Genomic DNA, 13,947 nt, shown 5'->3' on the forward strand with positions numbered 1-13,947 from the left:
TAGTCTAGAAGTGGACGCTTCACCTGATTCCAGGGCCTATCCAAGGTGCCCAATATAGAACCATATCACATGTAAATAGTGGTGTTTCTTTTTACCGTTTGGTATCCTCGGGTGCATGTTATGTTAAACATCTACTCTGTGCCTAAAACCCTTCCATAAAATGTTGACCTTGATTAGCAACTTAAAACTTTCAATTATCGAGGAGGAGCCTAGCGCGCAACCAAGATGGCCGCATAGGCTTACGGCTCTCGAGGGCCTCCGCAACCTCCCACGTCTATCCTGACTTAATCCTGATTTATTTGACGGGCTTTTGCTGATGAACTTGCGCTTAGGTGCCACCCGTTTTCCAAATTCGGATCAGACGCCGGGAACCGGAATGGTTGCGCTCCGAAGTTTGCGGCCTGCTCTTGCCTTGGTCCCGATCTCGAGTTGGTGAGGTGCCCGGGTACGAAGTGAACAACAGCGGCATGCTGGGCTCGATCTGCCACGTACCCCGCACTTTCACTTTCGATTTCAAGCTTCTATTCTGATATCGGCTGAGGGACTTTGGTGCTTCAGAGGGGCGCGGATGGCGGAGTGTCTGGCCTGACTCTCGGACTATACTCGGGCTTCCCGTCTGTGACGGCTGTGTTCACTTGCAGTAGCTACCTGGTCCTTGTTCCTGGTGCTGGCGGGTGCCAACTTTGGTGGCCTCCGGACGATGGCGGCGAGACTAGACGGAGACAAGTCGAAACCCAAGTCAACCCGGAGGGGAGCCTATACTCAGGTCAATAACATGGATCGTTATGCGCAGTCTAAGGGATCGCCTAGCGGCTCGCATAAGTCGCCTGAGAGGTACAAAGAGGGCTCGGGCCCTTCGTCAGAATTGACCTTGCTGGACGTTATGGGCGCCATTGAGGAGATGAAGGCTGCTGTGGGTCAGCAGTTTGATACCCTGGCTCATAAATTGGACGCGGTCCTGATCGATGTGAATCTGGTCAGGGCAGACCTGTCCAAAACTAACGAGCGGGTCGACTCTTTGGCTCAAGCTGCATCGAGCCCAACCGTGGACGTGGCGGCCCTGCAGACGGAGGTCCGTAGGTTGCGGCTAGCCAGTGACCAGACGGACCGTCGACTTGAGGACTCCGAAAGCAGGGCTAGACGGAACAACGTTCGTATCATCGGAGTGCCGGAAAGATCAGAGGACTCTGCTACCGACCTTTTTGTGGAGGATCTGGTGATTAATCGCCTCGCGCCCAAGGGACTGAGCAAGTTCTTCTCGGTGGAGCGGGCCCACAGGATTCCGGGTGGTGCGCCCAAAGTGGGTGCTCCCCCGCGGCCTATAATCGCCCGACTCTTTAACTTTCGGGATAGGGATGCTATTCTGCAGGCGTCGAGGGTGGCCGGGCCGCTGAAGTTTGAGAACTCTAATGTCAGTTTTTACCCGGACTTCACGCAAGCGGTCCAAAAACAACGGCTGGGATTTTTGGGCGTCAAACGGCGCTTGAGGGACATGGAGCTGAAATATGCAATGTTATTCCCGGCCAGGCTGCGGGTTGAGTTCCGGGGTCGCTCACACTTCTTCGACCGGCCGGAGGCGGTTGGAGACTGGTTGGATGCCCTGCCTCGGGGACAGGATCGGGACGGTCAGATGGCGGAGAGCGGAGAGGGTTTGGTGCAGCAGGACTAGACCTTGGTCCCTGGAGATGGACTGGACTGGTGACGTCTTGTACCTTGGCTCAACTGGACTCTAGTTTGGGACACTATGCCCTTCAAATGCCTGGAGGTGGTGGGGACCTTATTGGGGCCTTTTCCTCCTTCTGGGGTTCTTTTTGTGGTATATTTTAGGGCGACAGGCACACTGCGAGTTGGGGGGGCTGTTTGGGCTCATGCAGGAGTGCAGGGAGGGGGGAGTTGTGGTTTGGGGATTGTGGGGGAGAGGGGTGTTGGGGACTGTTTGTTTGTTTCGCAAGGCAATGTGAAGTTCTCTGCTGACTTGTCCGGGTTGTGCTTTCCGGGATGGGGGTATCATGCACGGGAGTGGGATGGGGGGTAGGGGATTGGGAATCCTTTCGTGGAATGTGAATGGATTGGGGGACAGGATCAAGCGCAGGGTGGTGTTGCAGTTTTTGAAACGGATTTCGCCCGACATTGTTTTCCTGCAGGAGACACATTTGATTGGTAACTCCTTTCATGCCCTAAATAGGAGGGGCTATCGCCTTGCCGCTCACTCTGGTTTCACTTCTGGCTCTAGGGGAGTGGGTATTTTGGTTCGGACCTCTCTCCCATTGGAGGTGGACGAGGTGCTTCACGGTGATAGGGGGCGCTATGTGGCACTGGTGGGGAGATGGGAGGGTAGGACTGTTTCGCTCGTTGCTGTTTATGTGCCTCCGGGGTTGCAGACGGCTACATTTGCTGATTTGGGGCGTCTGGTCCTGGGACTCCCTGGGGGGGTTCTGGTGTTGGGGGGTGATTTCAACGCTGTTGTATCCGGGTTGGAGGACCGTCGCCCCCCCAGGGATCTCCCTAGGGCCCAGGCCTGGTTGGGTGGCTTTCTGGACACTATGGGACTTGTAGATTGCTGGAGGTTGATGCACCCGGGACAGGCGCAGTACACCTTTCACTCGGGGGCCCATGGGAGTCTCTCGAGACTTGATTATATGCTTATGCCGGCGGTCCAGGCGGGGATGATTGGGGAGGTGCGTCATTTGGCCCGAGGTATTTCTGACCATTCCCCCATATGGTTGCAACTGAAGGTTGTCCCCGGGGCAGAGGGGAGAGTAGCGCCCATTAACTCCTGGTATTTGCGTAACCCTAAGATCCGCGCGGAATTGGTCAAGTCCACCGATCACTACTTCAATGATAATGTGGGGTCGGTGTCGTCGGCTGTCTCCCTATGGGAGGGGTACAAAGTGGTGATCAGGGGGCAGGCCTTGTCACTTATCTCCCATGCTAAGAGATGCGGGAGAGCAGAGGTGGTTCGCCTGGAAACTGAAATAGCTGAAATGGAGGAGGACTTGGAGCGGGGTGTTACTGATGAGAAATTGCACGTTCTCGGCCTCAAACAATCAGATTATAGAGCGCTAGTCACGGATGCCGCTAAAGAGATGAGTAGAGAGCAGCAAGGACGATTGTATGATGTGGGGGACAAGGCCGGAAAGTTGATTGCTTGGTTGGATAAGAAGGAGAGAGCGAGCAGGGTGGTGCCCGTTGTGGAAAGAATGGATGGAGTGCGTGTGACTGACCCTGTGGAGATTGTTGACTGCTTCGCGGATTATTTCCGCGGGGTATACTCTCCGGTTTCTGTGCGTTCGGAGGAGGATTCTCATCTGTTGCTTAGAGACATTGCATTGCCAACCCTATCGGAGGCTGATGCAATATTGATGGAGGCGAAGTTGTCGTCAGATGAGATCGCTTTGGCCACTCGCTCGATCGCGTCTGGTAAGGCTGTGGGTCCTAATGGTCTTCCCATTGAACTATATAAGTTGCGTCCCGATAAGATAGCGCCGTATCTTCGGGACATGTTTTTCGCGGCACGTGCGGCGGGCTGCCTCCCCCCTGACCAACGTCTCGCCACCATAGTTGTGATACATAAAGAGGGGAAGCCGCGAGACCGCTGCGCCTCCTATAGGCCCATTTCGCTGTTGAATGCAGAACCCAAAATTCTGGCTAAGGTATTGGCTAATCGGCTGGCCCGGGTCGTGGGCGACTTGATTCATCAGGATCAGTCCGGTTTTATACCCCATCGGAATACCGCCCTGAATTTGAGGCGGTTGCACGGCGTGCTTGCTAGGGCGGAGTTCATACGTGAGCCGGCCATCTTGGCATCTTTAGATGCCACTATGGCGTTCGACACTTTGGAGTGGCCGTATATTTGGGCCGTGTTGGCGAAATTCGAGTTCGGCCCTGAGTTTATTGGTTGGGTAAAATTACTATATGCTGACCAACTGGCTCAGGTTGTGGTGAATGGTAGGGTGTCGGCTCCTCTCGCACTGGGGAGAGGCACGCGGCAGGGTTGTCCATTATCACCCCTTCTCTTTGCACTTTCTTTGGAGCCTCTCGCCGCCTGGTTGCGTTGGGAGCCGTCGCTGCTGGGCATTAGATGGACGCCGGAGTTTGAGAACCGTGTCTCCCTTTACGCGGATGATATCCTTCTGTATCTCACCTCTCCCCGACAGTCGTTAATTGTACTGGTGGACGTATTGAATTCCTTTGGTCGCAACTCTGGCCTGGTCATCAACTGGACCAAGTCATGTGTTTACGTCCTCTCGGGTGAGGCCCCCCTTCTGCCGCGGGATTGCCCAATCCAGATTGCTACACTGGGGTTCAAATATTTGGGAATCTTTATCTCTCTGGATCCCGCGGTCCGCTATGAGCGGAACCTTCTCCCTCCCCTCCGGCGATTGAAAGCCGACGTCGCGAGGTGGCGACGACTTCCGCTTTCGCCGCTCGGACGGGCGGCATTGTTTAAAATGATGTCGCTACCTCGCTTCCTGTGCGCTTTGCAAAATACTCTAGATGTCGTGCCAGCCCGTTATTTCCGTGAGGTGGAGGGTCTTCAGCGCCAACTGTTTTGGGATGGGCGGCCGCGGATCGCTCTCGCCAAGTTGACGCTCCCTTGGTATGATGGGGGGGTCGCCCTCCCCGATATTAAAAGATACTACTGGGCGTCTCAATTGGAGGCGGTGAACCACGGGATATATGGTCCCGCCTTGAATCCGGCCTTCGAGATGGATAAATTACTACTCCCGGGTGGGGATTATAATAGGGCGCTGTATTCGGTGCCCCCGGATGCACGATTGACAGGACCCACGCAGGTTGCGGTGCGTGTGTGGCATGCGGCGAGTGCTGCAATGGGGTGGAGGGGTCGCTTGACTCGGGCGACGCCGTTGTATGCCTCCGAGCGGCTGGGTTGCTTGTGGAAAACGAAAGGCTTTGAGAAATGGGATATGATTGGTATATGTAAGGTGGGCGACCTTTGGGCGAAGGGGTCTTTTAAAACGTTTGAAATGCTTAAATCTGAATACAAATTAAATGATAGAGAGTACTTCCGGTATGCACAAGTCTACCATGCGCTGTGTTCAGTCTTTCCGGACGCTGCTGCTATCCCCGAATATTCCCCGCTGGAGGATAGAGTGTTGGATGGCTATGTGCCCGACAGCACTATTTCTCTGATCTACAAAAAACTTATTAATGATCGCGCGGACTTGCTAATCCGTCTGCGGGAGGCATGGACGGGCGACGGCTTGGAACTGGACGATGAGGACTGGGTGACGGCGGTGGCATCCCCGAAAGAGGTGGCGATCCTGGCCCACTTACGATTCGTACAGCTGAAGATCCTCCACAGAGTGTATGTCACGGGGCCCGGTTTGCTACGTATGGGTTACTCGATGGATGGAATGTGTAAGTGTGGATGTGGCCTGTCGGGTACCTTTCTTCATATCCTATGGGAATGTTTGGAGGTTGTGCGATTTTGGAACGGTATCCACGCTGTAATGGAGGAGGTCACGCATGTTGCTCTGTTGCCAGAGGCTAGGAGGTGTTTGTTGAATGTCTGGGAACCGAATGACTATAATGTGGCACAGACGCAGTGGGTGACCTTGGGGTACATGGTGGCTAAGCGCGACATCGCACAGCTGTGGGAATCCCCGAGGCCGCCCACGGTCGCGGTATGGAAGGAGAATATGGACTGGTGTATGTTTAGGGAAAAGACGGTGTATGTGGCGAGAGGCAAGCCTGAGAAATGGACTAAGGTATGGGGTCCATGGAACTTATATCGTGGATATATCTGCACCCCGCCTCTGCCGTTAGAGGTCGATACTGCTTTGTCCCCCTAGCCACACATTCTGCGGGATTGTGTGAGGTGTGTTCCATGCTTTGTCTCCCCGTTGCCACCCGCTGCCACTTCCTGTCAAGAACTGCTTTAGACACTGTCCGTTGTCCCCCGTCCTGGGTAGCGCACGCTGCTATTTCAGACTCTCATTGCCTTGAGTGTGTTTTGTATTCAATAAAAAATGAAACTGTTTTTTTCGATTGCTCTTGGCCTATGGCCACGGCCTGTTGCATGTGCTCATTGGAATGTGTGGCGTTGTATTGCGGGCCTTCGGGCTCAGTAGCGGCCGGCCTTGGTGGTTGTAGGCCCTTGTATGTATTTTATTGTAAAATAAAGGTTTCTTTAAAAAAAAAAAAAAAAACTTTCAATTATCCAGTTGCGGCCAGCATGGCTCATGGGTGGGGTGTTGGGGCGGCGGGGGGTTGCACTGGGGTTGGGGAGCACAATTTAATAGTAAGAATTACAAAAAATGTACCTTGAATTCCGCTGGCCGGGTCCCATGTCTTCTCTCCTCCTGCTCTCCTGCCTCTGGCAGGAACAGGAAGCAGGCAGCCAGACTCCCTCCCCTAATCCAATCACAACACTGCAAACAGCGTTGTGATTGGTCGGGACGCCGCCCAGCCAGGGGCTTATGGGGAGGCCATGTTCTCCATGCAGGCTACAATGCAGCCTGCATGCAGAAGGGCAGAGTGCGCGTGACTGGTTTGGACGGCCCCGGAGGAGTATTTTTTCATTTCATTGAATTTTTGTGTTGCTCTGACAAAGGGGGCACAGTTGAAGGTGGGGAGTGTGGTGTTGCATTCTACTTCTCCTCCTGTGTCATACATCCGGAATGCATTGTGGATGTACTGACGTGGTCAGCGAGAGGAGGAGTGATTACAGTTAGCGAGAGCAACCTGTCACAGGGCTCCGCACTCCCTCTCCAAATAAAGACGTGGCACTTACAAGCTGCTGTCACCGTGTGCTTTATCCAAGATTATTGGACTTTACAAAGTGGCGACGAGCTAACTGAACCCTACAATGTGCTGTTTTAAGGAACATACGGAATGGAAAGGAAAAATTATTGAGTACTCCTATGGTGCATAAAGAAGGTACTAGCGATCGATGCTACTCATTACTGCACGTAAGGACACAGAATATTACAAATTAATTTGCCGCAAGAATCTTCCATTACACGGTGAGACTCCTTAGCGCAATGCGTAGTAAGCCGAAGATAGAATTTTAGTCAGCCTGGAGAGGGAGAGCAGCGGCAAATGCGCATCAGACTGTGGGGCATTGACATTCAGTGTAACTAAAAGTTGTGATCCTGCATGAGATTCAATACTGAGGCCGGCGAACATTAAAACTGAAAAGCGCGCCACATCCCTGATATTCTGTCAGCAAACGCTCTGGAGCAATCAACGCGCATCACGTTGGCCGCCATTTTGTGATGTGTGGCGTATCGGCGGCCATTTTAAGTCATTAGCAGCAGCGGGAGACATTTTCAGGAGTGCTCATGTGGAGTTTTATTCAAAGCTCAAGGGGAGTTTTTTTAACGTGCTTCATTAGCGCACATCCTCACGGTGATGCACACACCTTAATTAGAGTTTAGCAAGGAGAAAGCTCTTGCCGGAACCTGAGGGGATCCAACTTGTTTACCGTAACTAAGGCTCTTTCCAGTTCAAGCACAAACTCGGTGATGTGCACACCAAAAGGAGCATTGTGAAGCCTTCATGTACAATTGAGGAGGCACTGGGAGTTAAAAAGCAGTTAAAGTGCAGCTTGTCTTTTGCCGTGCACCTTACAGGACACGCACACTTATGCAATGGAAGAAGAGTTGTGAGGACTGAAGGAATTAACAGCGACGGGCCAAAACATTGTGTATAATAGACTGTTCACAAATTGTGAAAGTAATTGTTGGATCATAAATTAAAACTGTTGTATTTACCACAGGATTTAACATGTGTGCACAAACATTCTCATTGACAAATCATTTTCTAGCAAAGCCAGGGGATCCGGCAATGAAATGGGCTGACTGGAAATGTTACTTTCTAAATTACTTATCTGCTCTTGAAAAGGAGGGCACTGAAGAATTCACTAGCAAAAGGAAAAAGAAAATTCTGTTGCATAATTTAGGCCCAGAAGGGTTGAGAGTGTATGATGAAACGGCGAAAAAACCAAGAGGTACTATTGAATAAGATGTCCTCCAACACACTATAGAGGATTTAGACAGCCATTACCAACCAGTGGTTTGTGCTGCCATTGTCAGGTACAATTTCTTTCATAGAAAACAAAGCAACACTGAAACAGTTGAAGACTATGTGGCTGCACTGAAAAAACTAGCAGTACATTGTAAATTTGGCTTCCTTCATGATGACTTTATTCGTGATCAAATTATAATGCATGCAGTTAATGTTATTATACAAGAGAAGTTATGGGTTTCTGGAGATGCATCCCTTAATGAGATTATAGCAATTGTTAAGAAAGCAGAAATGTCAAAGAGGTGTACCATTGCAGCTAAAAAAGATGAGCAGAGTAGGCCTACTGTGTGTAAACTTTCAGACAGGAAGGGTGCTAGTGGCAGAGGTACTACTAGCAGAGAGAAGATAAGTAGTAAAAAGCCAATGAGAAAGTATACTGAACCTAGCAGAAGTATCAATAATAAAATACCTTGTCATTATAGATGTGGTAGCCAGAGCACATGGCAAATGACAGAAACTGTCCAGCGTTTCATACAAAATGCTCTTTTTGTGGCGTAGTAGGACACTTTGGTAAAGTGTGCAGAATATAACCACGCAACGCCACAGTAAAATGCGTATTGTATGAGACAGACTCCGAAGATGAAGGGGACCATATCAATGAAGATTGTGTGTTGTGCATAGATGAACATGTCATGGGCATCGATAACAATGTACGGAAAAAACGTCCTGTGTAGTGAATATTGGGGGGTGCAAACATCCATGGTGGCGGACTCAGGCTCGTCGTACACCATAATTCAGTAGAGTATATGGGAAAATGATTTTGCAAGTCATAGGAAAACATCTACACCCTACTGATGTACATCCAGTCACATTCACAGTGGAAAAGAGCCCCATGGTGGGGTTTAGACAACTGAGATTTGAGTTCAAAGGAAGAGAAACCACAGGGAAGTTGTACGTTGCATAAAAGGGGCCTTCCGTCCTGGGGTGGGTTGACCAAGGGGCTTTGGTCATCGCACTAAACCCCAGCAGGGAAGACCAAGTACTTATGACAAGCAACCCATCAACATTAGGAGACGACGAGTTAAAAAGGGAGTTCCCTGAAGTTTTTGGTGGGACCATAGGGAAACTTTCAAAGTTTACACACAAAATAATGCTATACCTGTCAGCCACAAAGTACGCAATATGCCATTCAATACCAGGGAGGCGGTACAGCTTGAGTTAGACCATCATGAAAAAAATTGTATTATTGAACCTATCCAAAGTGCAGAATGGTTGGCGCCCTTGGTAGTAGCATAGAAACAGAATGGCAAGTTGCGTTTGTGCATAGACTTGAGAGAGCTGAATATAAACATTATTGTGGATAAATTTCCCTTACCCAAGATAAATGAGATGTTAACGCAAACTAAAGGGTTAAAGTGGTTCTCCACGGTAGATTTGACAGCAGCCTACCACCAAATATCTCTCCACTCTTCATGGAGAAAGTTGACTTTATTCATTACGCCTTTCGGATGCTACAGATTCAGACGACTACCTTTCGGACTAGCGTCTGCAGCTGCTGTGTTCCAGAAATTGATGCACAAACTGTTCAGGAACATAAGAGGCGTCTTGTACTCCAGGACGATATACTCATCATGGGAAATGATAAATCTGAACACGACCATAAACTTAAGGAAGTCTTAAAGATACTATCGTCAACTGGACTCACAGCAGAACTAAGCAAATGCAAATTTGGCCTCTGTTCAGTGTCATACTTAGGTCATGAAATTAGTGAAAACGGAATATCGCCCAAAAAAGACAGCATTGATGCCATCAAGTCTGCTCCAGATCCAAAATTGAAGGACAATGTAAGATCATTTCTAGGACTTGCAGAATTCTACAGCAAGTTTGTGAAGAACTTCACCACCAAAACCCACAGTATGGCCAGATTCTTAAGGAGAAAAGTGCCTTCATATGGAATGCAGACACAAACCGAGAATTCGAAAAGATCAAGACCGACATCTGTGATGCAATACCTCTACAGGGTTTCGATATTTCAGCTCTGAGTGTTTTAACTACCAATGCAAGTGAAAAGGGCCTTGGGGCTGTCCTATCTCAATTGTCCGAAGAAGGGATAGAATCAACCATAGGATTTGCTTTGCGTTCTCTCACCGCCCGCGAAGAAAAGTTTTCAGTAATCGAGAAAGAGATGTTGGCATGCATCTGGGGCATGGAAAAGTTCAGCCAGCACTTATGAGGCCAAAAATGTAGAATAAGGCCTGACCATAAACCTTTAGTGAAGGTCCTCACATCCAGTGGAAACATAAAAGCCACCCCCGTATTGCCAAGATGGCGCTGGGATTACTGGATTTTGTCTGTGATGTAGAGTACCTGCCGGGAAAGAAGAACAAAGTTGCAGATTACTCAAGCCGTTTTCCAATAGGTGAAGCAGAAGTCCTACACAATGAATGGGTAGATTACAGTGTAGCGTTTATGGAAGATAAAGAAGATGTTATAAGTGCTCAGGATTGGAAGTCAGCTTACGACAAAGACACAACATTGAAATCAATCAAACTTTTTGTGACGCAAGGATGGCCAGAGAAAAAGAACTTGAAAGAGGAGCAAAAGAAATATTGGGAACTACGAGAAGAATTATCTATTAGTGATATTGCTATGTTTCTTATGAGAGAAGACAAGGTGGTCCCTCCAGAAGGCCTGAGAGCACGCATCCTTGACATATTGCACGGAGGACACCTTGGTATCGTCAAATCTAAGAGGAGAGTGAAGTCGTCCTACTGGTGGCCGGGCATCAACAAAGAGGTCGAGAAAAGTGTAAGAGCATGCATCCAGTGTGCTAACGCCGAAAAATCTTTAGTGATGTTGAGGCCGCCATGGGAGGAGTACTGCAACCCAGAAAATCCCTGGGAAGAACTCTCGATCGACATCCTAGGTCCCATTCTAGACTCATGGGGCGTGGGTGAAATATGTAATTGTACTAATTGATCGATACTCTAAATGGCCAGAAGTGGAAGACGGCGAGTAAGTGGACACTTCTGAAATTATAGCATTCTTAACTAGCACATTTTTGCGCGAAGGTATCTCTAGGAGCATAATGTGCGACAATGGCCCACAATTCACATCGAATAAATGGACTGCTTTCATGAAGAGGGACGGAATTAAGGAAAAACACACCCCAGGGTACCACCCAGCGGGGAATGGATTGGCAGAACGGTTCCACCATGTCATCATGGGTTTGATCCAAGCAGCATTAAACGCAGGAAAACATTGGGAAATGGAGTTGGGGAAGACATTATGGGCATATAAGATAACGCCCACCCTCACCGGATACCGTCCTTTTAAGATCGTACGTGGAAGGGAGCCCTACGCCAGAGACAATAATGTATGGATGAACCTCAAATTACAAAGCAGGTGGACCCCTTCCATAGTAAAAAGCAACCTTGAGAAAGCACAGAAAATATATAAGGAGTACTACGATAAGAAACATGGGGTGAAAGACGTTTCCGTAAATGAGGTGGATTGGGTCAGAGTCAAATTAGGCACTATCTGCAGGAATGGCAGCAGTAAGTTCAGTGAGCCTCAACAGATAAAGGAGATCTATTCCTGCTCTGCTATGCTGAGTAATGGGAAAATATGGTCCCTGGCGAGAATGGCAAAATGCAATAAACTTTTATGGTGGGTGAAGGATTTTGGAAATACAAAGGGAAACGATGGGTGTTGGTGGTCAGAGGTAGAAAGCCTAGGGTCCACTGCTAACAACAAGGAACTATCTTCCAGCGAGGCAAGGAGCAGTTCCCATGAGTCAGTGGACACAGACAATTAAAATCACACACCCACAACACCTCATCCTGAACCTAATGTAATTGACAATCTTGATGCAACAAGTTCTTATGATGAAGACACTAACGAGGAGGAGGTTACACAACCTCGCACTTTTCAACTCCTAAGCTCACCCGAAGGGGTAGGACGATTGTGTTACCAAAGAAATATGCTGAATTTGACATGCTACCTACTTGAAATGTGTCAAGCTATATATTCTAGTCGGTAACCTTGTTTTAGGCTGAAAACTATTCTTAACCATTTATTTATTCCACTGTTATTTATTAGGGAATTGTTCCCCTTGCACATTCTTATTTATTGTCGCTTTTTACAGTTATTCTGTATTTATTGGATTCTTATCACTTATTTATTATACAATTATTTATTAAGAATTGTTCATTGTGCTTATTCCCACTTATGCAAGCTCTGTACTCTCACCCTGTATTCATTGGACCTTGGTCCCGCGCAGTAAGTTACATTCGTCTTTCCAACTACGTTACTACCTATCTGGCTTTACCATTGTTCCTCTCAGCCTGGTTGTCACCTGCCTTTGTATCAGTGTTGTATAGGGGGAAGATGTGTGGTGTTGCATTCTAGTTCTCCTCCCGCGTCATACATCCACAATGCATTGTGGATGTAGTGACGTGCGCAGCGAGAGGCGGAGTGATTACAGTTAGTGAGAGCAGCCTGTCACAGCGCTCCGCTCTCCCTCGCCATATAAAAGACGTGGAACTTACAAGCTGCTGTCTCTGTGTGCTTTATCTAGGGTTATTAGACTTTACAGGGAGGAGGTCAAAAAGTGTTCATTTGTAATATTTGTGGCATTTTTGCTGAATTGACATGACATCTGTCAGATTTTTAACAATTCTGAGCATGAGAAGATTCAAGTGGATCAATCAATAGGAGGCAAAGTTAAAATTGGGATAAAACAATTTTCATATGATAATAACCTTGCTGCCGTTTAATGAATCTGCAAGACATTTAGCCACCTAAAACCAGAGAACGAAACAACGGTTTCATGCAGATTCAACAAGGGGGAGGAAGGGGAACTAAATGCATCGATCAAAAAACATTAATTGGCTAATAACTTCGGTGGAAGTTGAATCTGTATGACACTTGGCAGACACATAGCATGTGTAACTTACTTCATGCAGGTATCCTAGGTTTCATGCAGAACTGAAAAGGAGAGAAAGGTTAAAGGAGGGGTCAAAAAAGGGTTTGATTTGCTTATAATAGTAGCAATCTGCCTCTTTGTACCACTGTCACCTCCTGGCTTTGTAATCTTCAATGGGTGCCTGTTCATAAGCCCTCCTTCTACAAGCTTCTCACTCATACATGCACAGCACTTTCCAACCTAGGCGCTTCTTACTTTAGCAGTTGCATACACTTCTGTGTTCCTTCTAGAGAACTTTGCTCAGCATCCCACCTTGCCAGTTTCACACCCAGGGTACTAGAGCAGGAGGGCGCTCTTTTTCTTTCCTGGGTCCCATGCTTGGAATAGACTTCCCTTCTCTATTTCTTCCACTGCATCTCTTTCAGAAATTAGGAAACAACATAACCCAGGCTGTTTTAGTTGACCTCCGTTTTGAACCTCCAGGCCATAACTTTCTGTTTCGTGCCAGAGTACACTTACGGACGAGATATGTGTGTTGAAAATAGCATAACATAACATAATTACTAGATGGATTTGCATGAAAGCAAATATATCAGATTTGGCATCAACTTGTAAACCACATGTGCAGGAGGTTGGTGGCAGAACCAAAGCCTCGCTACAAACTGGATTTGCACAGGACCGGGCCTACTACAGCACTCCTTGCCATGAACTCCTTATGCACACAGCTGAAGGCCATGCAGCTACATGCTACAAGGGCATTTTCATTGACCACCATACCTACTACACACCACATATATCCACAAACCACCATTGAAACACCTTCCATCTACACAATACAGTTATTATAAGGATATGGTTTGCACTGTTCATAACACTTGAATGTATTTTCAAAAAGACATTCAATTTGATGTATAATATCAGTTAAAGTCAGAAAACAATCAGAAAATCAGGAGAAAAAATTACCTGGTTATGGTTAGTTCCACAAATCGTAGCACACACACTTGCCGTGCCATACATAATTCATAAAC

This window comes from Triturus cristatus, chromosome 7 (assembly GCF_964204655.1).
Source record: "Triturus cristatus chromosome 7, aTriCri1.1, whole genome shotgun sequence".
NCBI classification, from domain to species: domain Eukaryota; kingdom Metazoa; phylum Chordata; class Amphibia; order Caudata; family Salamandridae; genus Triturus; species Triturus cristatus.